Genomic DNA, 23,511 nt, shown 5'->3' on the forward strand with positions numbered 1-23,511 from the left:
ACCCTCCCTCTTGCATCTTGGTGGTTGACGTCATCGTGTGTTCCTAGACCTCGTGGAGGAACCCAGTAGGGGGCAGCTTCTCTTATTGGCATCATGGTGCTAGCTCGCTCAGTTTGTGGTTCGGTTGCTACGGGTGTCGTGGGTTTAGCTTCCGATTCCTGTTCAGTGAGGTGGCGGAAAACCTCAAGCGTACGCGTAAGGAGGTCCGTCACATCACACTCGCCTTCATCCCCGATATCGACCTTCCTGTACAGAGTCGTTAGGCTCTCGGGACCTTTGTCTCGATATCGGTCCTCGTACGCATTCAAGACATGATAACACAGACATACGGTAAAATGTCGTCTGTGGGTCCCTGCATAGGAGTTGAACATATCCGTGATGTGCTCTTCACCTTCCTTTCTTTCTACCAATGTTCTCACTATCTTGTCAATCCCTGCTCGCTCATCCTTGCCTAATCTGTTTGTTCTTGCGGAATCAACCTTTCGGGTCTCAGGGTCATCTAACGCTGTTGCTTGTGCTGTATCTAATACAAGGGGTTCAGCCGGCACAGAGGCCATGGGGGCCGAAGCTCTGGTGCTACTCTCGTCTGTGCTTGGGGGTGGCGGGTGCTGTGCTAAGGGTTGGGAAGGGGCATATGGAAGGGGCATGTAGATGATCGGAGGACCTAACAAGAGATCATCGTTGGCTCGCTGTTTCAAGGGCAATTCAGGATAGAGCGTAGAGGGCGTTCTAACCGGACACTGGTTTGATGTTTCTACCTCTAGTTTCTGTTTGGCTTCCTCTCTTTCCTTAATCTCTTCTTCTAGTTTCTTAGCAGCTAGGTGGGCTGCCTTTCGCAGCTCTTTTCCCAACCTACTCTCATTTCTCTTTTTACGCTGTTCGGTTTCTTTGCGCCACATGCCGAGACTATCAAGCATAGTGGGCGTTGTCTTGTGTTTCCCAAGGGCTGTTTCTAGCGCGCTTATTTTATCCTCATCGAAGGATCCTATCAGTGGCCACTGACTTTCTCGATCCTTTTTCGTATATTTATGCCACAGCTTGCTATACGCTATAGCGATCAATCCATGCTTCATGAACATGTCCTTATTAGGGGTGCCTTCCAGTGGAGCCGGATGGTTCATCTCTAATAAGCGGTCCGGGCTAAACAGGCTACCAATCAGTGGGGAGAAGACAGGCATGACGGATTACAACGGGGACAAAAGTCTGCACTACCTATCTTATCACTGCGTGCAAAGACTAGACAGAATATTTCTATTCTTCGTTGTTTGCAGGCGGTGAATACCTCAAAAGAACCAATATCGAACAGTCAATGTTCGGTCAATCAAACAATCAATGGGGAGAATAAGTAGGCACGACGGGTTACAACGGGGACAAAAGTCTGCGTTACCTACCCTTTCACTACCTGCAAAGAGAGAACCTGTTCTTCCCTGTTTGCAGACAAAGAATCTCCAGAGAACAATCCGCGAACAACAGTTCGGGCCAAATAATCAATCAGTGGGGGAGGAAGATAGGCACGACGGATTACAACGGGGACAAAAGTCTGCGTTACCTATCCTTCACTGCTTGCAAAGAGAGAGCCTGTTGTTTCTCCGTTTGCAAACAGTGAATCTCCAAACAAATCAACAAAAGCGTAATACTAGTATTTTCCAAACAATCAAACAATCATTTCGCAATTCGTCGTGTTTACACGACCTTACCCGGACCGCATGGACAGTTTCTTGTCTTCCGAATCCAGCGCCTGATCGTCCTCTATTCTTCGTGATCTTCGCGGCACTCCTGATGGTTCCCAGTCAGGACCGTAGATCGCTCGAGAGAGGTCTGTTCGGAACCAGTGAAGTTCGGATGATCGGCTGTCAGACGAGGGTCTATCGGACAGGAGCTCTCCCGATCGTTGCAGTCGTTCACTCTGTCGTCGGGACCTCTCCCACTGGATCCACGAGTCGCTGATGGGCCCCACGTTTGGGACGCCAATTGTGGAAAAAGGTAGGGCCGATGACCTTTTTCAGAGTTGCCCGGCGTTAACCGCCTCTATACCCACTCAAGTTACCCAACAAAGAGGCAGGCGCTGGAGACTGGAAGGCAGGAAACAGAAGGTTTATTCCGACGGAGCAGAACACATTAAATCAGACAACAGGGTATCTTCTCGAGGTGCTCTAACCGCATCTCTGAGGCCTGGCCTCTTATATACAAGTTTATTGCTTTATTGCGTAAAACACATCTCTGTCAATACTTTGATGTACGGAAAGACATCCTCGGAATCCCCGCTTCAGGCCCGTTTCCACACACATTTACAGTAGAAGTCCCCACCCCGGTCACAACAGGTGATGATTATCGCGCAGCTGGACATTCCGCCGATTCACGGAATGTATGAGGTTGATCGGATCTCATAGGGTGGGGGCTTTGATCAACTCGTGGATCCTTTGATGGGGGAAGCTTCCTACTGTACAGGGGGGCAATAAACAGTATCGGCAGGGCCAGGTGGCGGCCTGGGAACGAGTAGGACAAACGGGCACACAGGAAAGGGGGGTTTTATCAAAGGACCCGGGACCATGAAAGGAATGAAGGGAGGTGTCGCGCTGGGAACAGGATGGGGTTCCGAGGCAGAGCTGCGCTGAAGAAGGGTTTATGACCCAAGGCATGTGAGAGCGGGGGCTGTCAGCGTGCGGGGGATGCTTGCGAGGTCAGGAGAGAGAGAGAGAGACGCGCTGGCTATCGGCGATGGGCAGAGAGGCCATGGTACTCAAAATTGCTGCCGCTTACGCGCACAAATGGGCTCGAAAAGGGGGCAATATGGCGCCGATAATGTTGACACTGCAGCCTAAGTTTTAACAAAGCCACTACTTACCACAGCCCTTCTCGGGACTTCTAAAAGCACCACACATAAACGCATAAAATACCAACCTGAGAAAGGAATAATACAGATAATTACACATACACAATTAAAGATACTAAGAATCTGAAGCCATAGTCTTAGGGGATATTCATAATAATGTAACAAGAACCAACACCTTCCGGTGACACAAAGCGCACTCTGCACAATACAACATCTTCCGAGGACTCAATGCCCTCTGGCAACACAACGCGCACTCTGCACGATACAACGTCTTCTGACGACTCAATGCCCTCTGGCAACACAACGCGCACTCTGCATGACACAACGTTTTCTGACGACTCAATGCCCTTTGGCAACACAACGTGCACTCTGCACGACACAACGTCTGCTGACGACTCAATGCCCTCTGGCAACACAACGCGCACTCTGCACGACACGAAGTCTCCTGACGACTCAATGCCCTCTGGCAACACAACGCGCACTCTGCACGACACACCGTTTTCTGACGACTCAATGCCCTCTGGCAACACAACGCGCACTCTGCACGATACTTACTTGTTTATAGTCTGCTGACTGTACCTATTTAATGTCTTCCGACGGCGCTGACCTATTTATAGTCTTCCGACTGTTCCTATAATTTGGACAAACCTGTTGGGGGCCGGTTTCCCTTACATGAACAAAAGATCTGAGCTTCCCTGACAGAATGTAGAAGATAAAGATTGCATTTGTAGTTATTCCCTGATTAGAAGCAGCACACCTTCCTGTCATCAGCTACGTATTAAGAAGGGAATTTCTCCATACTTCTCAGCTACCGTATCTGGCTAAGAAGAGCCCACTTGCTCCCTTTCAAAGGAAGACAGACAAATGATACTAATGCAAACTAGGGTCTTTTTATTATAGAATATCAAGGTGGCAAAAAAAGAAGTAAATCAACATTATCACAGTCATAAAACATTCATCCACAAAAAGGCTGGAAAATAAGCATGTGGTTAGATACAATGAACTAACTCGGAACATCTCACCAGTAAAGAAGGCATGTCGATCTCGTTCCTCTCTTTCCCTCTGGCTTGCTCAGGACTCTCTGCTTCACAGCCGTAAGTACACGTCTGTACCACGCTGCTTCAACAGACCACCATCGATAACTCACTCACCAGTTAATCTCTCCCTTCACTAATATAGAGCGCAGTTTCTTATCGAAGCTCCTAGCAAACTCCCCCTATGGTTCCCACTGAATTCCTGTGCCACCTGGTACCAAGGCCACTCCTCAGGGTAGCTAAGCCTTTGTTATGAACTCGGCGCAGAGCGAGCACATTCTTTTGATAAGAACCGGTCCTCTCTGGTTCATAACTAGCGAACAACACATTATAGAGAAAACATAGTCTTTCACCTACAAGCTGTTCAAAAAGATTGTGTCAAGCAGAACAGGGCGTCTCTCACACATAGGCTTTTAGGCCTGAAAAAGAGCAAAGATCATAGAAAGGAGGCATAAGATCATGCCAAAGCAAGGAGGTAAGTTCTGCCAAAAGGTGAGGTAAAGTCGGAAATAAAGTGAGCATCACGCATATACAAATAATAACAAAATATACTGAGATGGTGGTGGGCAATGGTCAACACGACGCCGAAGAGCGCAAAGTCTCTGTCAAAGTTTCTGTCACTACAGGGTGGCAAATGGTTGTTTGGGGGCCTGTATGTTAAGCAGCCTGGCAAATATGTCAGCACCTTTACAGCCTTGGACAATTAACCTCTTGAAGAGGTTTCAATTCTCCATGAAGCAAATCTTTAAGCAAGAGCTTTTTGCAAGGGTTGGCTGTGACTGGGGATGTGCACTTGGCCTCTTCAACTATTAAGGCTCCCTGCGAGCTACACACTTTAGGAACAAGAACATTTGTGTGGACCAAATATGCTTTAAAAATGTTTTCTTCTTCAGAGCACGAAGGAATCTCTAGAAGTGCCTGAAACTCCAGAATTGCCTCCAACAGCGATTTCAATTCAGGATTTTCAAGTGAGAATTATCATACTTTAACAAGTTCAAAATGGGGAAACTTGTGAAATTGTTTGGTCACCAATTGTGGAAGTTGATAAATGATACAAGGGTCTTGCAAACTATTCAATTATTTCACTTAAAGATTTTTGGGACACCTAACCGCCTTATTGCCCAGGGCCATTTTTGATTTCTTCACAGGAAAGACCCATTATAGCAGGCATTGCCTAGCTCCTGGAAAAAGGTGTGATCCAGGGTGCTGTTTTTGCCCAGCAGGTTTTCTGAGCAATATCTTCATGAAGTCACACAGCAGTGATAAATCAAATAGAGCAAAATTCACAGTTACTGTATAGTGGTTCTATCTTTTGAGAGACAACCTTCTGCGGGGCAAATAGATGGTTTATCTGGACTTAAAGGATGCCTGCTTGACCAAACCTATGTTCTGGTCCCACCACAGATTCCTTCACTTTCATTGGTGAGGCCGATCTTACGAGTTTACAGTCAGGCGCCGGTGCAGTGAAACCTGTAAAAAAGATTTTCGGCCTGAAGTCCAAAGACATTTTGCGGTCATAAAGCCTGCGATTTGTAAAATCGCAGGGTGTGAGGGCACTAAATGGCTTTTTTTAAAGGTGCAAAACTAATTTTGTGATCAGTAACAGGATACCAAATAGCAAAATGGGTTTTGAATCACTACTCAAAAAGTGTGTGTTTAGGGTGTTCCTTCTAATTAACAATTTGCTAATGACAGATTCATGTTTTAAAACTGAAATCCGGGTGAAAAACTTGAAAAGTTACGGACTCCTGAGATGAGATGGTAACTCATTAGTAAATGTGAATATAAAAAACAAAAGGCCTAATTTATAAGTTGGTGGTATGGATACTTCTGTCAAAGACAAGATCCCTTTGGACTCCTTCTTAAGCATACAGGTACACCGAACTATCACACATGCACTGTTCAAATTACCAGCATTCATAAGAAAACAAAAAGATAATATAACAATTATACTATATTTTATTATATGTGATCCTGATAGGATTCCAAATGTACAAATTTAAAAAAGCAAATTCATTTTAAAACAACATATACATCGTCAATATGCATCAAATGATCAAATTAGATTAAAACACTTCCTACAAGAACACAATCTGAAAGACTATAATGAGGGAGCAAGCCACAGTTACTTCAGTTTACTACAACTGGTGAATTGCAGTGTCTTTTTTAGGGTAAACTTTTATGTCTATGCTTTGATTGTGCACAGCGAGTGAAAGACACAGAAAATGTGCAGCTGTTCTCACAGCCCTGCCAGCAGCCAAACCCAGCATACACACGGCCTTCATCTATATGCAAGGGTTATTTAGGTCGAGCCTAAACATCGCTTGCACTATCAGCGATCTATTGTATGGGCTTTGTAGGGTCTGACTCCTCCTTTGCTTAGGATTGGCTTTTGTCTGTGTCATTAAAAAATAGTAGTTTGCAAATGGCTAACATTTGCTGCTGTCCCACCTTTTCTCTCAGGTTAATGCCCATGGAGTAATGGCTCGGGAAAGAGCCGCGACGCGCACGCTGCCGTTACCACCTCCACCCAAGCCAGAAAAGACCAGCTGTTGAGCTCCGATCGAGCCGCTGAGAACGGGCGTGTGCCTTTGTGATGCAGAGGGATTCCCCGAGAATGGGCAGCCGTGGTGAAAGCCACAACGCTTAATTCACGTTGACTTTGTTTACTTTTATTGCTTGTTTCAACCTCCTTTCAAACATCTGCGGAATTATTGTCAGGGATTTGAGCTGTTGAATATAAGACATTGCCGCTCTCCAGTGGAACGGAGCGGTATAACACACTACACGTCTTCCTCAACAGTGATTGGTTTCATGCTCCAGGTGTGTCAGGCAGCCAGGACAGGGGATGGCGAGGCAGTGGCACAGTCCTTTGACTCTAAGCAGGGGTGTAACAAACGCCCCCCAACGTGGTGCGGGGGCCCCACTCTCTTCAGTAAATGAAGGGGTCCACTCAGCTGTGAGAGAGGCCTGTGCTAAAGCAGGCCTCTCTCACTCCTAAGCAGGTGCAGGATGTCTGCAGCGCTCTGAGCCCCTCGCCCCCTCCTTCTGACTGAAGAGAAACAAAGTATCAACATACATTGTTTCTCTTCAGTCAGAACGAGCAAAGCCTGGAAAGAGGATGGGGTGGGGGCCCCAGAGAGCAGGAGGCAGCACAGAGCACTGCTCGGGACCCTGATAAGGGTGGGAGTGGGGGCCCCCAGAGAGATGAGATGCAGCACAGAGCACTGCTCGGGACCCTGACAATGACTGGGTGGGGGCCCCAGAGAGAGAGCAGGAGGCAGCACAGAGCACTGCTCGGGACCCTGACAATGACTGGGTGGGGGCCCCAGAGAGAGAGCAGGAGGCAGCACAGAGCACTGCTCGGGACCCTGACAAGGGTGGGTGTGGGGGCCCCCAGAGAACATTCTCCAGGGCAAAGCTCATATGAGAAGGAATGAGGCAGCAAAATGGTGCACTCAGGTAAGCACTCTTGTTAGAACGCACCATGTGGGCATCTGCAGGGGGGGGCAAGGGAGGGCTGAGAAGGGTGCAAGGCAGAGGGGAGAAGGGTGCAAGGTAGAGAGGAGAAGGGTGCAAGGCAGAGAGAAGGGTGCAAAGGCAGAGGGGTGAAGGGTGCAAGGCAGGGAGGAGCAGGGTGCAAGGTAGAGAGGAGAAGGGTGCAAGGTAGAGAGGAGAAGGGTGCAAGGTAGAGAGAAGGGTGCAAAGGCAGAGGGGTGAAGGGTGCAAGGCAGGGAGGAGCAGGGTGCAAGGCAGAGGGGAGAAGAGTGCAAGGGGGAGGGGAGATGGGTGCAAGGCAGAGAGGAGATTGGTGCAAGCCAGAGGGGTGAAGGGTGCAAGGCAGAGGGGAGAAGGGTGCAAGGTAGGGAGGAGAAGGGTGCAAGGCAGAGAGGAGAAGGGTGCAAGGCGGAGGGGTAAAGGGTGAAAGGTAGAAGGGAGAAGGGTGCAAGAGGGAGGGGAGAGGGTGCAAGGGGGAGGGGAGAAGGGTGCAAGACAGAGAGGAGAAGGGTGCAAGGCAGAGAGGAGAAGGGCGCAAGGCAGAGAGGGGAAGGGTGCAAGGCAGAGGGGAGAAGGGTGCAAAGCAGAGAGGAGAAGGGTCCAAGGCAGAAGGGAGAAGGGTGCAAGGCAGAGGGAGAGAAGGGTGCAAGGCAGGGAGGAGAAGGGCACAAGGTAGAGAGGAGAAGAGCACAAGGTAAAGAGGAGAAGGGCGCAAGGCAGAGGGGAGAAGGGCGCAAGGCAGAGTTCGAGAAGGGTGCAAGGCAGAGGGCGAGAAGGGTGCAAGGCAGAGGGCAAGAAGTGTGCAAGGTAGAGGAGAAGGGTGCAAGGTAGAGAGGAGAAGGGTACAAGGTAGAGAGGAGAAGGGTACAAAGCAGAGGGGAGTAGGGTGCAAGGAAGAGGGGAGAAGAGTGCAAGCAGGAGTGGAGATGGGTGCAAGGCAGAGAGGAGATGGGTGCAAGGTGGAGGGAAGAAGGGTGCAAGACAGAGGGGAGAAGGGTGCAAGGTAGAGAGGAGAAGGGTGCAAGGTAGAGAGGAGAAGTGTGCAAGGCAGAGAGGAGAAGGGTGCAAGGCCAAGGGGTGAAGGGTGAAAGGCAGTGGGGAGAAGGGTGGAAGGCAAAGGGGAGAAGGGTGCAAGAGGGAGGGGAGTAGGGTGCAAGGGGGAGGGGAGAAGGGTGCAAGGCAGAGGGGAGAAGGGTGCAAGACAGAGGGGAGAAGGGTGCAAGAGGGAGGGGAGAATGGTGCAAGGCGGAGAGGAGAAGGGTGCAAGGCAGAGAGGAGAAGGGCGCAAGAGGGAGGGGAGAAGGGTGCAAGAGGGAGGGGAGAATGGTGCAAGGGGGAGAGGAGAAGGGTGCAAGGCAGAGGGGAGAAGGGTGCAAGGCAGAGGGGAGAAGGGTGCAAGAGGGAGGGGAGAATGGTGCAAGGGGGAGAGGAGAAGTTTGCAAGGCAGAGGGGAGAAGGGTGCAAGAGGGAGGGGGAGAAGGGTGCAAGGTGGGGGGGGAGAAGGGTGCAAGGCGGAGGGGAGAAGGGTGCTAGGCAGAGAGGAGAAGGGTGCAAGGCAGAGAGGAGAAGGGCGCAAGGCAGAGAGGAAAAGGGTGCAAGGCAGAGAGAAGATGGGTGCCAGGCAGAGAGGAGAAGGGTGCAAGGCAGAGGGGTGATGGGTGAAAGACTTAGGGGAGACGGGTGCAAGAGGGAGGGGAGAAGTGTGCAAGGGGGAGGGGAGAAGGGTACAAGGCAGAAGGGAAAAGGGTGCAAGGGGGTGGCCGAGAAGGGTGCAAGGCAGAGAGGAGAAGGGTGCAAGGCAGAGGGGAGAAGGGTGCAAGGCAGAGAGGAGAAGGGTGCAAGGCAGAGAGGAGAAGAGCTTATGGCAGTGAGGAGAAAGGTGCAAGGTAGAGAGGAGATGGGTGCAAGGCAGAGAGGAGATGGGTGCAAGGCAGAGAGGAGATGGGTGCAAGGCAGAGGGGAGAAGGGTGCAAGGCAGAGGGGAGAAGGGTGCAAGGCAGAGGGGAGAATGGCGCAAGGTAGAAATGGGTGCAAGGGGAGGGGAGAAGGGTGCAAGGGGGAGGAGGAGAAGGGTGCAAGTGGGAGGGGGAGATGGGTGCAAGGCAGAGGGGAGAAGGGTGCAAGGCAGAGGGGAGAAGGGTGCAAGGCAGAGGATAGAAGGGTGCAAGGCAGAGGGGAGAATGGTGCAAGGTAGAAAAGTGTGCAAGGGGGAGATGGAGAAGGGTGCAAGGTAGAAATGGGTGCAAGGGGAGGGGAGAAGGGTGCAAGGGGGAGGGGGAGAAGGGTGCAAGTGGGAGGGGGAGTTGGGTGCAAGGCAGAGGGGAGAAGGGTGCAAGGCAGAGGGGAGAAGGGTGCAAGGCAGAGGATAGAAGGGTGCAAGGCAGAGGGGAGAATGGTGCAAGGTAGAAAAGTGTGCAAGGGGGAGATGGAGAAGGGTGCAAGGGGGAGGGGGAGACAATTAGTGTTGCTGGGGTGCGTTCCCAGCAACATCCATTGCTTTATGACACTGCCTCAGGTTTAGAAGAAATTATAACTCTGAGGCAGCACCAAAAACATATGCCTCCCAAGGGGAGGCATAAGGGAGGAACAAGATGGGTGCCAGGCAGAGAGGAGAAGGGTGCAAGGCAGAGGGGTGATGGGTGAAAGACTTAGGGGAGACGGGTGCAAGAGGGAGGGGAGAAGTGTGCAAGGGGGAGGGGAGAAGGGTACAAGGCAGAAGGGAGAAGGGTGCAAGGGGGTGGCCGAGAAGGGTGCAAGGCAGAGAGGAGAAGTGTGCAAGGCAGAGGGGAGAAGGGTGCAAGGCAGAGAGGAGAAGGGTGCAAGGCAGAGAGGAGAAGGGCTTATGGCAGTGAGGAGAAGGGTGCAAGGTAGAGAGGAGATGGGTGCATGGCAGAGAGGAGATGGGTGCAAGGCAGAGAGGAGATGGGTGCAAGGCAGAGGGGAGAAGGGTGCAAGGGGGAGGGGGAGAAGGGTGCAAGTGGGAGGGGGAGATGGGTGCAAGGCAGAGGGGAGAAGGGTGCAAGGCAGAGGGGAGAAGGGTGCAAGGCAGAGGATAGAAGGGTGCAAGGCAGAGGGGAGAATGGTGCAAGGTAGAAATGGGTGCAAGGGGGAGATGGAGAAGGGTGCAAGGTAGAAATGGGTGCAAGGGGAGGGGAGAAGGGTGCAAGGGGGAGGGGGAGAAGGGTGCAAGTGGGAGGGGGAGTTGGGTGCAAGGCAGAGGGGAGAAGGGTGCAAGGCAGAGGGGAGAAGGGTGCAAGGCAGAGGATAGAAGGGTGCAAGGTAGAAAAGTGTGCAAGGGGGAGATGGAGAAGGGTGCAAGGGGGAGGGGGAGACAATTAGTGTTGCTGGGGTGCGTTCCCAGCAACATCCATTGCTTTATGACACTGCCTCAGGTTTAGAAGAAATTATAACTCTGAGGCAGCACCAAAAACATATGCCTCCCAAGGGGAGGCATAAGGGAGGAACAACGAGGAGAAATATCTTTATTTCTCCTCGTTTTTCCTTTTTAGGTCGAGCCTTGCGCAACACTCATGCGCTGCTCTATGGAAGGCTACTTGTGAGCACTCCACACTGTTCCTAAACTTCTCTGTGGGAGTTAGTTTACATATTCTATTGGCCTTTGCGTGTTGCTTTCAGTAATGAAAGCGCGCAAATGGCTAAAGACGGCAGCACGTCCCACCTTTCTTTCAAACGTTAAATCCCACGGCCTAAGGTTCTGGGGAGCAAGCAGCGGCGCGCTGCATTCCTCACCGTGGATCAGGTTACTGCGACTCTGCTTTCACTTTCGCATGCATCGGCAGCCACAATGCCAGCTGCATTCATTACAGCGTGCGCACACTACTCTTTTCGAGCTGGCATTCGGGCTGTTTCTTCCATATCCACTGCCCTTTGGAATAATCCCCCAGGTACTTCAGAAATATGGCCCAGCTTATGACCTTGAAAAAAGCATTAAACGTATTCCTCTTCTAGAGTCGTTGCGGAAGGGCCATTTCATCGCTTTGAGCCCGGGGGTAATTAGCGCAAAACAAATCCGTTTTGGTGCTGATGAGCCTTGGGCGATCCTGCTCTGGCCAGATAGAGACAGCGAACAATTAATCATTCTGTGATTTTTCCACCAGAATTCCCACCGTTATGGGGATTTTCTCAGCATATGCCAATCATTACCAGCCCCACTTCCGTGTTCTCACATTAACAGCCCCACTTCCGCGTTCTCACATTTAACCTTGCCTCTCGAGGGACCTGGGAAACCACCTGTAGTACAACTTGCACACACTAAAATATTGATTCTTTTGCACAGTTTCAAACTTCTGATGCATATATTTGATCTCTCGTTCACAAATATCGGATTCTGTTTCTGTGCCAAGTGTAGTCTATTATCTTCCCCTTCCCCTTCACCAATTAAAAGCTCTTAATAATTGTGAGACATCGCTTTTCACTAGTGCGCGTTTCTGCTGATTTAGTGCTCCGTTCGGTTCTGTTTTGTCGAATGATGACGTCATCTAAGTGCCTTGAAGTAGAAGAATTACCCTGTTACTGCATAGGGTTCGAAATTAATTTAGAGGACACAGGTGTTCAAGAAACCTGACACAAATCACCATAGCATTGGGGACCACTCAGCTGTTTATTCTTCTGAGGCTGAACATACGTCTGTTTTTTTCAGCAACAGGATACTGTTCACACTGAGGCTGAGTTTACAAATACACTTATTAGTTTACTCTGTGTCTGCTTGGCCTTGTTAGGACAAGTAAATCGACACAATTTTTTGCACAACTTAGTGCCAGACAACCGCCCACGTGATACACTTAAATAACCCAGTCATGAGGTTTCACTTGTGAGTGTAGACACTACTTAAAGGGAGGTCCCATTCACGAGTGTGCACGATCATCTTGTAATCCAAAACTCAATTATAAGTGCACACAACCGTCCAGGGGGCTGCTGGGCAAATTTGTGCACAAAGTCCCCTTACATTGGTGCCATCTTCGTGTGGAGACAGTGCTAGGAGGAAAGGTTTCACTAAAGATTGTGCACTGTCCTCCTCTTGAGGTATATTTAGTGAGTGTCCACAATTCTGGTGAAACCTTGCTCGTACATGCAGAGAGTACACATGTGGTCTCAGTAAGAAGGGCACACAACAGCCCAGGTGAAGTCTCACTAGTGACTGTGATGGAGCAAGGATTCGCACGTAACGCGACTTGCTCTCTTCATGAACCTCGGCCTAAATCATAACTGTACTAACTCTGATTGTTTGTCATTTATTTGTATTTCCCCAACACACGGGTGTCCCTAGGAGGCTTGCCTATGTGTTTTTCATCATAATCAAGCTTGCACATTAATAAAATGGCCGCTTTGCAGAAATTCAGTCTGCGCATGCGTCGGTCATACCCATGTGACGTGACGCACTCGCAATCTGGAGGGAAAAGTTCGCACATGCGCAGTGGTGTTAAAATGGCCGCTTGTCACTAATCATGCTTCCTGCTATCTTAAGCCGCTTTTGTCTATGCATCTTTTCTGCACTAACTCTTAATGCTATAAGTATTATAAAATAAGGGATTAAGAGTAGTTGGTCATGGTGTACAGTGTATTCATTTTATTCTGTGTTATTCATTTGTTTTCGCTTACTTTTCATGTACCGCGTAAATGAGGGCCTTGAAGCGGGGATGGGATCCATTTGAAGCTGACGTATCCCTCATCACGTGATCAAAGATCTGGGACGTGCAGCAATGGAACCTGGCCAGTTGGCCATTGAAAAGGGGACTGTCCTTTCCAGGCGCACCTTTGCCCTTGAAGATGTACTATTTATATTCTGAAATGCGCAACAATGTTGCAAACCTTTTCTTCACTATTGTACTTTCCCACACGTAGGCCTGGGAACCAGGTGTTAGGGGGAGGGGTAATGTCACGTGCAGTATAGGTGGTACCTATGACCAAACCACCTCCCTTGACCAATCAGAAGATGGGACTTTGTCATTTTGCAACATTTATGGGTGGTCTTGGGGATCTAAACTTGTATAAATAGCCTAGCTTAGCTTAGAGAAATTGTCCGACTTGTCCGACTAGCAGACCTGTCACTGACCCTACGAACTCTATAGGTGCCTGATACAGAGTGCTGCGGAGCATTCTGCCTGAAACTTTCCACAAACTCCAAGGGGTGGAAATTAGTCCTAAGTGCTAAGCGAAGCACTTTGCTGGGAGATTCGAAAACCCAATCGGGGTTATTGGCGGATTCCGTGCAGAAGAGGGGGTAACGCTGGCGTTGCATCCGATGCTGTAAGGGGTTGGTCGTGCCTTGGTGAACCCAGTCCTGACCCAGACCTGAGGGGTATCCTGTCCTGACTGTCCATGAGCTGTACCTGCTCGCCTTCTGGTATTTCCCTGAATCCTTGAGGGTCCTTGTCCCGTTCTTTCCCAACTGACCCGTGGCCAGGGTTAGTCCTCATTCTCACCTAGGTAACTATTGACATTGGTGTCTGTCTGTACTTACTCTCAACTTTTCCTTCTCTGATTAAAGCAAATCTTGCCTGTGATATTCTCCATATCTCCTTTGAATGTAATTTCATGCAATTGATTATTAGTAAATGTTCCACTTTTACCCTTCCTATAGGACATTGCTAAACCCGACTGTTTATCTAGATTGTTCCACTTATTCCCTTTCCCTTAGTATGGTTGCCGTGAAGTTAGAAAGATAGCATCAGGTTTAAGAAATAGTATAAAATTATTAATTCAAACATTAGGTTTTCCTCACGTCCTTGCCCTAGATTAAACTGTATTAGATAAATGTCCATATGATTTATGCCCTATAGTGTTCCCTTTTACTCTATGATACTCACTTTGATCCAGAGTTACATTCTGGTCTTAATACTGATCATTGATGTATTACTTTGCATTTGCCTGCTTGTAATGGCATTTTCGTCCTAAACTTATACTATATAAAACCCTTAAAACCCATCAAGTTGTCTGTGGTCATTATACATTAAAATAATATTAAAGGTATTAAATGTGTAAATCAGAATTTTCTCCCTTTTAGGAAAACCCTTATCACCTGTCCACTGCTAGCTCCTGATCTGTCAAGAGTAATGTGCCTGTGGTAAGTCAGGTACATGAATAGTATGTGGTGTAAGAGTCACCCAACCGATTACTCATAAGAGCGTGCGTGAAATCGCCTGGTTCACCCCAGTAAAACGTTAACATTGGAAATAATCACGCCAGGGCCCAGTGCGTGGAAAAGTTTGGTGAGCCGGGTGACCCGCGCGCTCTATCAGTAATTTCTGGTAGCAGAGGAATGGTTAGGACTAGTAAGATAGGTAGATAAGATAGTTAGAAAATAAACCGTGAAAAATAAATGTGCTGCTAAAATTGTTTTTTTAATATTGATTATGTTACTTAATATTTTATTGCAAAAGAAATCGATTTCAAAATTTTTTAAATGATTTTATATATGTATTGCTGCTAAATATTATATGTTTTGTTAACCAATTGTGTGTGATTGTTGAGTGTTGTCTGAAATCCCCGGGGAATTGTATAACGGATGGTGAGTAGAATCCATCGCGTTCAGAGGTCATTTGTAGGGAGGAAAGATTAGTGCATGGTTCAAGTGGAACTGGAAGCACTAATTAGGTCTTTTCGGAAAACTGTATGAATGAAAGTAACGGGATTCTGATAGAAACCTTGGTCTGATATCACCTAGTAAGGGTCACACTAAGGGAGTAATAGAGTCATCGGAGCTTGTATGATAGCAAAGGGAAACGCTGACGAACCCCAGGCTTAGTATATATCCCGGGAAGAAGTGGATGAGACTGGGTAATAGCAGGTTTTCTAATGCTTGCGTGAGGGTGGGCAAGAGAAGTCTATCCGAAGTGTATGAAAAGTAGACAGAAGTGGTTTACTTGTAGTAAAAGAAGAACTTTCTATCTCTTTAGAACACTCCTACACAATGGCGAATGTTATACGTTGTTGACTAAAATTAACAATAGCACCTTAGAGAAAATACAAAGTTTCCGTTACCTTGTGAAGGAGGGAGTCAGTCGAAGGGCTGCTCTGACGTCACTTCGTGCCGCGCTGGTATTGGTTAAACCAGCGGGTGTGTAGTGAAGCCGAAATTGTAAGGGAGGGGTGAGTGCCTGAGCGTGAGAACACGTCTCGCGAAAAGGCCACACACCCATTGGTCGAGAACTTTTGCAACCTCTGCACTGATTGGTTGTTGAGAAATTGGAGTCGCGCTAGCATTGGAAGCACAAACGAAGTAAACATTTTCCGCACCGAGCTTATAGGTTGTCACGAGCGGTGTATGTGGTACCCTGATTTTCTGCCTGATCCACGAAATCTAGGGTGTCATAAAGAGTTGATGAGCAAAGGCAGACCTCACAACATGTACGGAGGAAAGAGAAAAATGTCATTTGTCAGCAAAATAAAGAATTTCTTCAAAACTGACAAACCCGTACGGACTAGGGAAGGTGTGATCATTCCTCCGCAAAATACTCCAGCCTCTTTCATGATGTTAGAGAAAGGGTATCATACTTGTGTATGGTTAGAGAACTGGGTAAAGTACACTGCGGAGGATGGAGTTTTAGCTTTTCCCATTGATGGTACTTTTAACGGGAGAATCCTATTTAACCTGAGGACCCGAATGAATGAATTACATCCCAGACCTAGATTAACCCAGTATGAAGCTTTAGAGGAATGGGAAATTGAGGCTCTAGAGCGAGACAGACCCCGAATGGACAAGGGAGTGACCCGATGGTATCCAAAAATGGTAAAAGAAACCAAGGAGCAGAAATTGAAACAGTGGAGACAAAATATGATGGTAGAAGGGTTATTCCCCATGTTCGGAGCTAATGAAATGGCGGGAGGGAAGAAATGTACTGAGAAAACCAGACACATGATGCCCCTGGGTGAATCGGAAGATGAGTTCTTAGAGGACTTATTTATGAAAGGTCCCCCGCCTTATAATGAAGAAGCCAGATCTCAGAGCTCAACTACTCCATTGAGACCTTCAGGAAGAAGAAGTACTAGTGAAGCCGATTCCACAGGGATAGAACAGAGAAGAGCGGGAGGAGAGGGATTTGGTAGACCCGACCCTGTGGTCCCGAATTACAACCCTTTTGGTGAAGGACTAGTTTTGTCCACTCCATCAGCTCCGAATCTATATCCTTCTCTAGTACCCCAAATGATACAGGATCCCCCCATGAATCGAGTATTACACGAGCAGGAAAGGGATGCCCTGAGAGGACAGCGGAATGATCTCATACATGCCATAGCTCAGATAAATCCAAATCCTGAAGCCCTGACGATTCCAGTAACTATTGGTCCAGTTTTTCCTCTATATGGGGACAGAATGAATACTCCTAAAACTCCAGTCATAACCCCGATGATGCCCCCGCCCAGAAGGGAACCACTCATTATTGATGACCAAGCAAGTGAATGTGAGTCCATGGCTTCCTTGATGGATCTGCCCAATAGGGAGCAGGGACCTAGTATGTCTCGAATGAGAACTCAGACTGGAAACAAAGACGTACTAATAGAGTCCTCATCAGGAACTCAAAGTGCGACAGTGGTAACTCCCGAGGAAATAGAAAGATGGACCCGAGAATTAGAAAAGGGAACCCCTCATCCGAAACCACTAGATATTTATAAGCTAAGAATAGAGCTAGAGGAACTGAGCGCAGGGAATGTGGGTTTAGAACGATTGAATGTCCGAGAGGAAGATGAGTTGTTGTTCATGTGCAAACATCTTACTAGGAACGCCAAAATATACTATGACAAATTAATGGACACAGCAGTATGTATGGGAATAGATATCAGCAGATCCAAAGTACTACAGAAATCCTACAGAGTAGAATTTTCAGACAAAGATCTAGAAAACCTGAATACCGCAGGGAAGAAGACGCAGATTAAAGAACTGATAAACTTAGCACAGAAATGGGGAGATCTAGACAAGTGGAAAGCCAGATGGGCAAAGAAAAAGGAGGATAGCAAGGAGAGACCACGGACTGCTGAGTACGTCTTACAAGAAGCTGACAAACCAGAAAAATTGTGTCCCATGAGAGAAGTCCCAGGGGGAAAATATGTCCATGTCCCTTGGTCCAGACAAGATATAGTATCTTTTACCAATGACTTTCCAAAATTACGGGAGAAACCAGTCGATTGGTACCGACAGGTCGAACGCTTCATAAAAGTTCAGAAATGTCTTCTGAAAGACCTGGATGGTTTTTTCGACATTGTGGTCCCTGTAGATTTGTGGACCGACTGCAAAATTGAAATTGATTGGCCTAGCGAAGAATATGCGAGAGACGAGATAACAGGAGCTCCCGCACCTGAAGTAATGAGGAAGTATGAGCAAGTCATACAGTACCTCAAGAAGAAGGTGCCCGCAAAAGAAACTGATTGGACCCGCATAGATAGAACTACCCAAGAGCGTGATGAATCAGTCCACTCTTATTATGAAAGGTTACTGCAGGTCTTCAAAACTTACAGTGGAATCGATAATGTGGATCTGAAGGACATGACACATTTCTGTTATCGATTCGTGTTAGGATTGAGACCTGAAATATCCCAGTGGATTAGGGATAACAAAATCAGTTGGCAAGGAAAACCCATTGATGATGTTCTCAAATATGCCAAATACTGCGAAGATGAGATCGAGAACAAAAAGAAAGCCCTAAAGGAGAAAGTCATGTGGGCTCAGGTGAAATTAGCTGAACAACAAGAAAAACAGTTAAGTAAAATGACTAACAGTAATAATGCTCCAAATCCGAATGCTGGGGGTGGAGGCAGGCCCCGGGTAAAGATGAGTAGGGAAGAGGCTATGGAAAAATTCCCCTGTCACGGATGTGGTCACATGGGACATTGGAGAGATAAATGTCCGCAATTGCAGGCTGGTAATGCCCCCGTAAATGGTTTAAATCCACAGGTGCAGAAAGAGGGGATCCGAAAGACCCAACAGCAGGTAAATCAATCTCAACCCCCGGTGCCACGCGCACCTAGACAGAATTTTAGGAATCAGGGTCAACAGAATGAAAGGGTCGAAGTGTGGGAAGGAGAGAATGAAAGAAATGCACCCATTCCACAGTACCTGTTAAATGATACTTTTCTCTGCGATGAACAATACTGACGGGGCCTGAGAGGGGAGGACAAGGAGTGCGTGCTTGGTGCCTCCTTACCGGTAGACCAGACTGGACCATACATTGAAGGAAAGGTTGAAGGGACAGATGTCACCTTTCTGTTGGACACTGGTGCTACCCGTTCCACTGTGAGAACAGCGGACGTTCCTAACCTACCCCTCTCGGGAGAAGCTATCCAAGTAGTGGGAGTTTCAAATCAGATAATCAGTACTCCGGTAACAGAACCTATGGAAATTTCCATAGGAAATTTCAAGGAAATGCACAGATTTGTGGTCTGTGATTCCAGTCCCGTAAACCTATTAGGACGAGATCTGTTATGCAAAATGCGTTGCACCATCTTTTGCTCACCAAATGGTGTTGAAATCCAGACCCCAGATGAAGATGGCCTATATAAATTGATGTTACTAAGGCCCGACACAGACATTAAGCCCATGTCCATTGAAAGTCTACCTGAAGAACTGCAATCAAGCGTAATACCTGAAGTTTGGGATTTTACTGGAAAGGATGTAGGCTTAATGGCAAATGTAGACCCAGTTAAAATAACTATAAAAGCAAATGCTGTATACCCTAATACCAAACAGTATAAAATGAGTGCAGAAGTGAAAGAAGGAGTCGCAAAGGAATTAAACAGATTGCTCAAAGCAAACATCATTCAGGAAGTGATGAGTAGTCCCTGTAATTCACCCATACTTGGAATTAAGAAGCCTAGCAGAAAGTATAGGGTAGTGCAGGACCTGCGCAAGGTAAACCAAATTGTAGTACCTTGCTGTCCCATAGTGCCAAACCCCGCAGTAATACTGTATCAAATTCCTTGGGAGGCGGAATGGTTCACTGTCATAGACTTGTGCCATGCGTTCTTTTCCATCCCAGTGCATCCAGAAAGCAAATTCCTTTTCAGTTTTGAATTCAACAGCCAGGTCTATGTCTGGAATCGTGTCCCCCAGGGGTACACCGAAAGTCCATCGATTTTCAACCAGATCCTAAAGAAATGTCTTGAATCCTTAGTACTGCCTAAAGAGTCTGTCCTGGTACAGTACATAGATGACCTACTGGTGGCATCTAGAAGTCAAGACGACTGTGTCACTGATACCATTGCCTTGCTGAATCACCTAGGAAAAGGAGGACATAAGGTCTCGCCCGACAAATTACAGTTCTGCAAAACCTCAGTAAAATATCTGGGACACCAGATAGAGAAAGGGATCAGGAAAGTCACTACAGAAAGAATTAAAATAATTCGAGAAATGTCACTACCAGTAACCCAGAAAGAAGTAAGAATGTTCCTAGGAGTTGTTGGGTACTGCAGACAATGGATCGTGGGTTTCGCGGCTATAGCTAAACCCTTGATTAACATGACAAAGAAAGGAGCGGAAGACCCAGTTTGTTGGAATGATGAATGCATGACTGCTTGGGTAACATTGCGAAATTGTCTGTGCACAGCTCCTGCATTAGGAATGCCTGACTATTCTAAGAACTTTGAATTGTTCTGTGACACGAGAGACAATTGTGCGCTCTCGGTCCTAACCCAGGAACATGGTCTGATTAGACGTCCCGTGGCCTACTTTTCGGCCGCCCTAGATCCAGTGGCTGCTGGATTACCTGGGTGCCTGAAAGCAGTAGCTGCTACCTGTACAAGCCTAGAGCAGAGTGAGAACATTGTGATGGGACATCCTGTCACTGTATTTGTTCCACATTCCGTTGTGATCTTGCTCACCCGAACCAAGACACAGTATCTCACCCCTAGTCGGCTGACTAAGTATGAGAGGATTCTTATTGGTGCCGAAAATGTAATAATCTCCCGATGTAATATCTTAAACCCCGCCACTCTATTGCCCCTTCCCATTGATGTAGAGGCAGGAGGTGAAATTGACCATAACTGCATAGACTTGACTGAATTTAGCACAAAACCCCGTCCTGATATCAGAGAAGTGGCCTTAGTTGATGAAGACCTCAAAATGTTTGTGGATGGTTCATGCTTGAGACATGAGAATGGAGGTTTGAGTGCTGCCTATGCTGTAGTCACATTGGAAAAGACCCTGGAAGCTTCCTATCTTTGGGAAGTTAAATCTGCTCAAGTAGCGGAGCTCATTGCCCTGACAAGAGCTTGTAAAATTGGGAAAAACAAAAGGGTTTCTGTTTATACTGACAGTCAGTACTGTTACGGGGTTGTTCATGACTTCGGCCAGCTCTGGTTGCAAAGAGAATTCATGACTTCCTCAGGTTCTCCTATCCGAAATGGAAAACCAGTACAAAACTTACTAGAAGCCATCCAATTGCCCAAAGAATTGGCTGTGGTCAAGTGTGCGGCTCACCGATCTGGAAATGACGAGGTGACAGCCGGGAACAGATATGCAGACCAAATTGCCCAGTACTGCGCCCGACACAAAATGTCCCTCCTAATTAAATTATGGGGAGGTGAAAGCAGCTGCCAACTGATGTTGTTTGAGAGATTGGGAACATGGGATGAATTGAGAGAATTACAACAGACATCAGACAAGAAAGAAAGGGACATGTGGAGGCAGGATGAATGTCAACCCAGGAAAGGAGATGGTGTTGTGGTCCACGTGACTGGTAGGCCTGTACTACCTGAACGACTGGTTACCGCAATGGCACGGATAATACATGAACCAACACATATTGGGAGGGATGCCATGTGCCGAATGTTTGAAAAGGTGTTCTACAGTTCAAAATTCAGGAGCACAGCAGACAAACTTTGTCAGAGGTGTTTAGTGTGTCAACAGTTCAATGCAGGAAAGAAGACAGTAGTGGAACAAAGTACCATTGGGAGAGCAGAAGGTCCCTTCATTAGGATGCAGGCAGACTTCATAAAACTGCCCCTGTGCAAAGGATATCAATATGTCCTGGTCATAGTTTGCTTGTTTTCCCGGTGGGTGGAGGCTTATCCAACCAAGAAGAATGATGCCCTGACTGTAGCAAAATTATTACTTAGGGAATTGATCCCACGCTTTGGAATTCCAGAGACAATTGAAACAGACCAAGGTGGACATTTTTCAAACGAAGTCCTAAAAGAACTCTGCAAAGCATTCAAAATGGAGCAAAGGCTGCACTGTGCCTATCATCCAGAGGCTTCTGGAATAGTCGAGCAGATAAACGGCACTCTCAAGTCCAGGCTGGCAAAACTGTGTGACTCCACAAGAATGAATTGGATAGAAGCTTTGCCCATGGTGCTGATGAGCTTGAGAAGTATTCCAAACAGAAAGACAGGCTTGAGCCCCCATGAAGTGCTGATGGGAAGAATGATGCGACAGGCATGGGTACCTGAACACAAACTGCTAAGTATTTCTGATGATATGGTGCTAGAATACTGCAGGCAGTTGGGTGACCAAGTGCGTTCTATCTCTCACCAGATTGGAGAGACTGCTGTCGAATGGCCTACCACCCCAGCACACAAGCTGAAACCTGGTGATTGGGTAGTGTTGAAGAAACATACCCGGAAGAGTTGCCTTAAACCGAAGTGGGGCATGCCTCGACAAGTGATCCTTGTCACCACAACTGCTGTGAAGTGTGCTGGTGTACCAAAGTGGATCCATGCAAGTCACACGAAGAAGGTGACTGGAGAAAACGCGACTGAAGCCGAGGGTGGTCCAGCTGAGGAGACTCCAGAAGAGGGTCCGGATCCCGCTGACATCGAACTACCCGGCACAAGTCAAGAAGTTGAATGGTTTCCTGTTGATGACCAGGTTCTTGATCCAATAAGAACCAGAAAATACTCTTACCTAGGTAGTGAGTGGGACAGTGCAGGTGAGTCAGAACAAGAAGGAGAAGGTCAGATCATCAAAGCCATCATAACATCTGATCAGGGAATAGGCCAAGTAGGGACAGAACAAGTCATCGACACTCCTCCTCCTGAGCCAGAGGAGACTGGAAAGGGACAGATAGTAGTCAAAGCAGAAGTTCATGCGGAAGAAAATCAAGAGATCGAAGAGCATGAACCAGGCCAGTTAGTAATAGATGAACGTGTTCAGGAAGAAGAGTCCAGTGAATCACTGACCAACGAAGATCAAATACAGTCTACCCCTGAACTAGGTCAGATTAAGGACCAGGCAGAAGAAATAGATAAAAGACCTGGAACTAGTCAGACAGGTAGGGAAAAGGACACTGCTGAAGCAATAGTGCGACAAAGAAGAAAAAGCAAAAGGGTTCACGAGGAAGAGCAAGTTTCCTCGACTACAAACAGGATCGAAAAGAAGGATGAACCCCGATATGTAAAAAGACTAAGAATAAGAATAAAAACAGTCGAAGAAAAACTAAAGGACCAACAACGGGCTGAAAGTGAAAGAAAAGAAGCCCGAGGAAAGTCCATCCGAAAGGGCGGCAGAGTAAAGAAACAGAACAAACTGTATCGGAGCCCTGAGTGGACCTATCTGGTGTTGGAAGAAATTGATGAGCACGAAGCTTGTGGCAAGAGCGACGAAGGGTCCATTGCTGATCGGAGTTCTGACGAAGACCCTCCCTGAGGTGAAGCGAAGTAAAAACCTCAGCTGAGAAGAAACGAAGAGGGGTTGGGAAACGCCACCTGTAAGATAAAATGTCTGATTCAAATGTCACTGGAAGGTCCAGATTTAGCTGTTGCAAGACATGCTGTAAAATATGCATCTGTAGTGTAGTGGTACTAGTAATAATATGGATAGGATTAACAGTGTTTATACCTTTTATGATAAGCAAAGACCCTAACATGTATCCTACAGACTTGACGACACAAGACGCAGAAGTTGTACATACTGAAGAAACACCACGAAGTGTAGAAAGACATGACAATGCAATGAGTCTGAGACATACACGACCCGACTTTGAAGCATCAGATGAGGGAGAACTACATTATCCCCAAATGAAGAACAGGACACACTTAAATGTTTTCGCAAACCTTTTAGTGCACTATGTAGAAGCTATGGAAATAGAAGATTGCTATGTCTGCATGATGCTACCTACTTCAGTAGCTGAAGGCGTGACATACCACCATTTACCCCTGACTTATGGAATCTCCTGTAGTATTCTAGCTAGCTTGTTCTAT

The sequence above is a fragment of the Lissotriton vulgaris genome, chromosome 7 (genome assembly GCF_964263255.1).
Source record: "Lissotriton vulgaris chromosome 7, aLisVul1.2, whole genome shotgun sequence".
Classification (NCBI taxonomy): Eukaryota; Metazoa; Chordata; class Amphibia; order Caudata; family Salamandridae; genus Lissotriton; species Lissotriton vulgaris.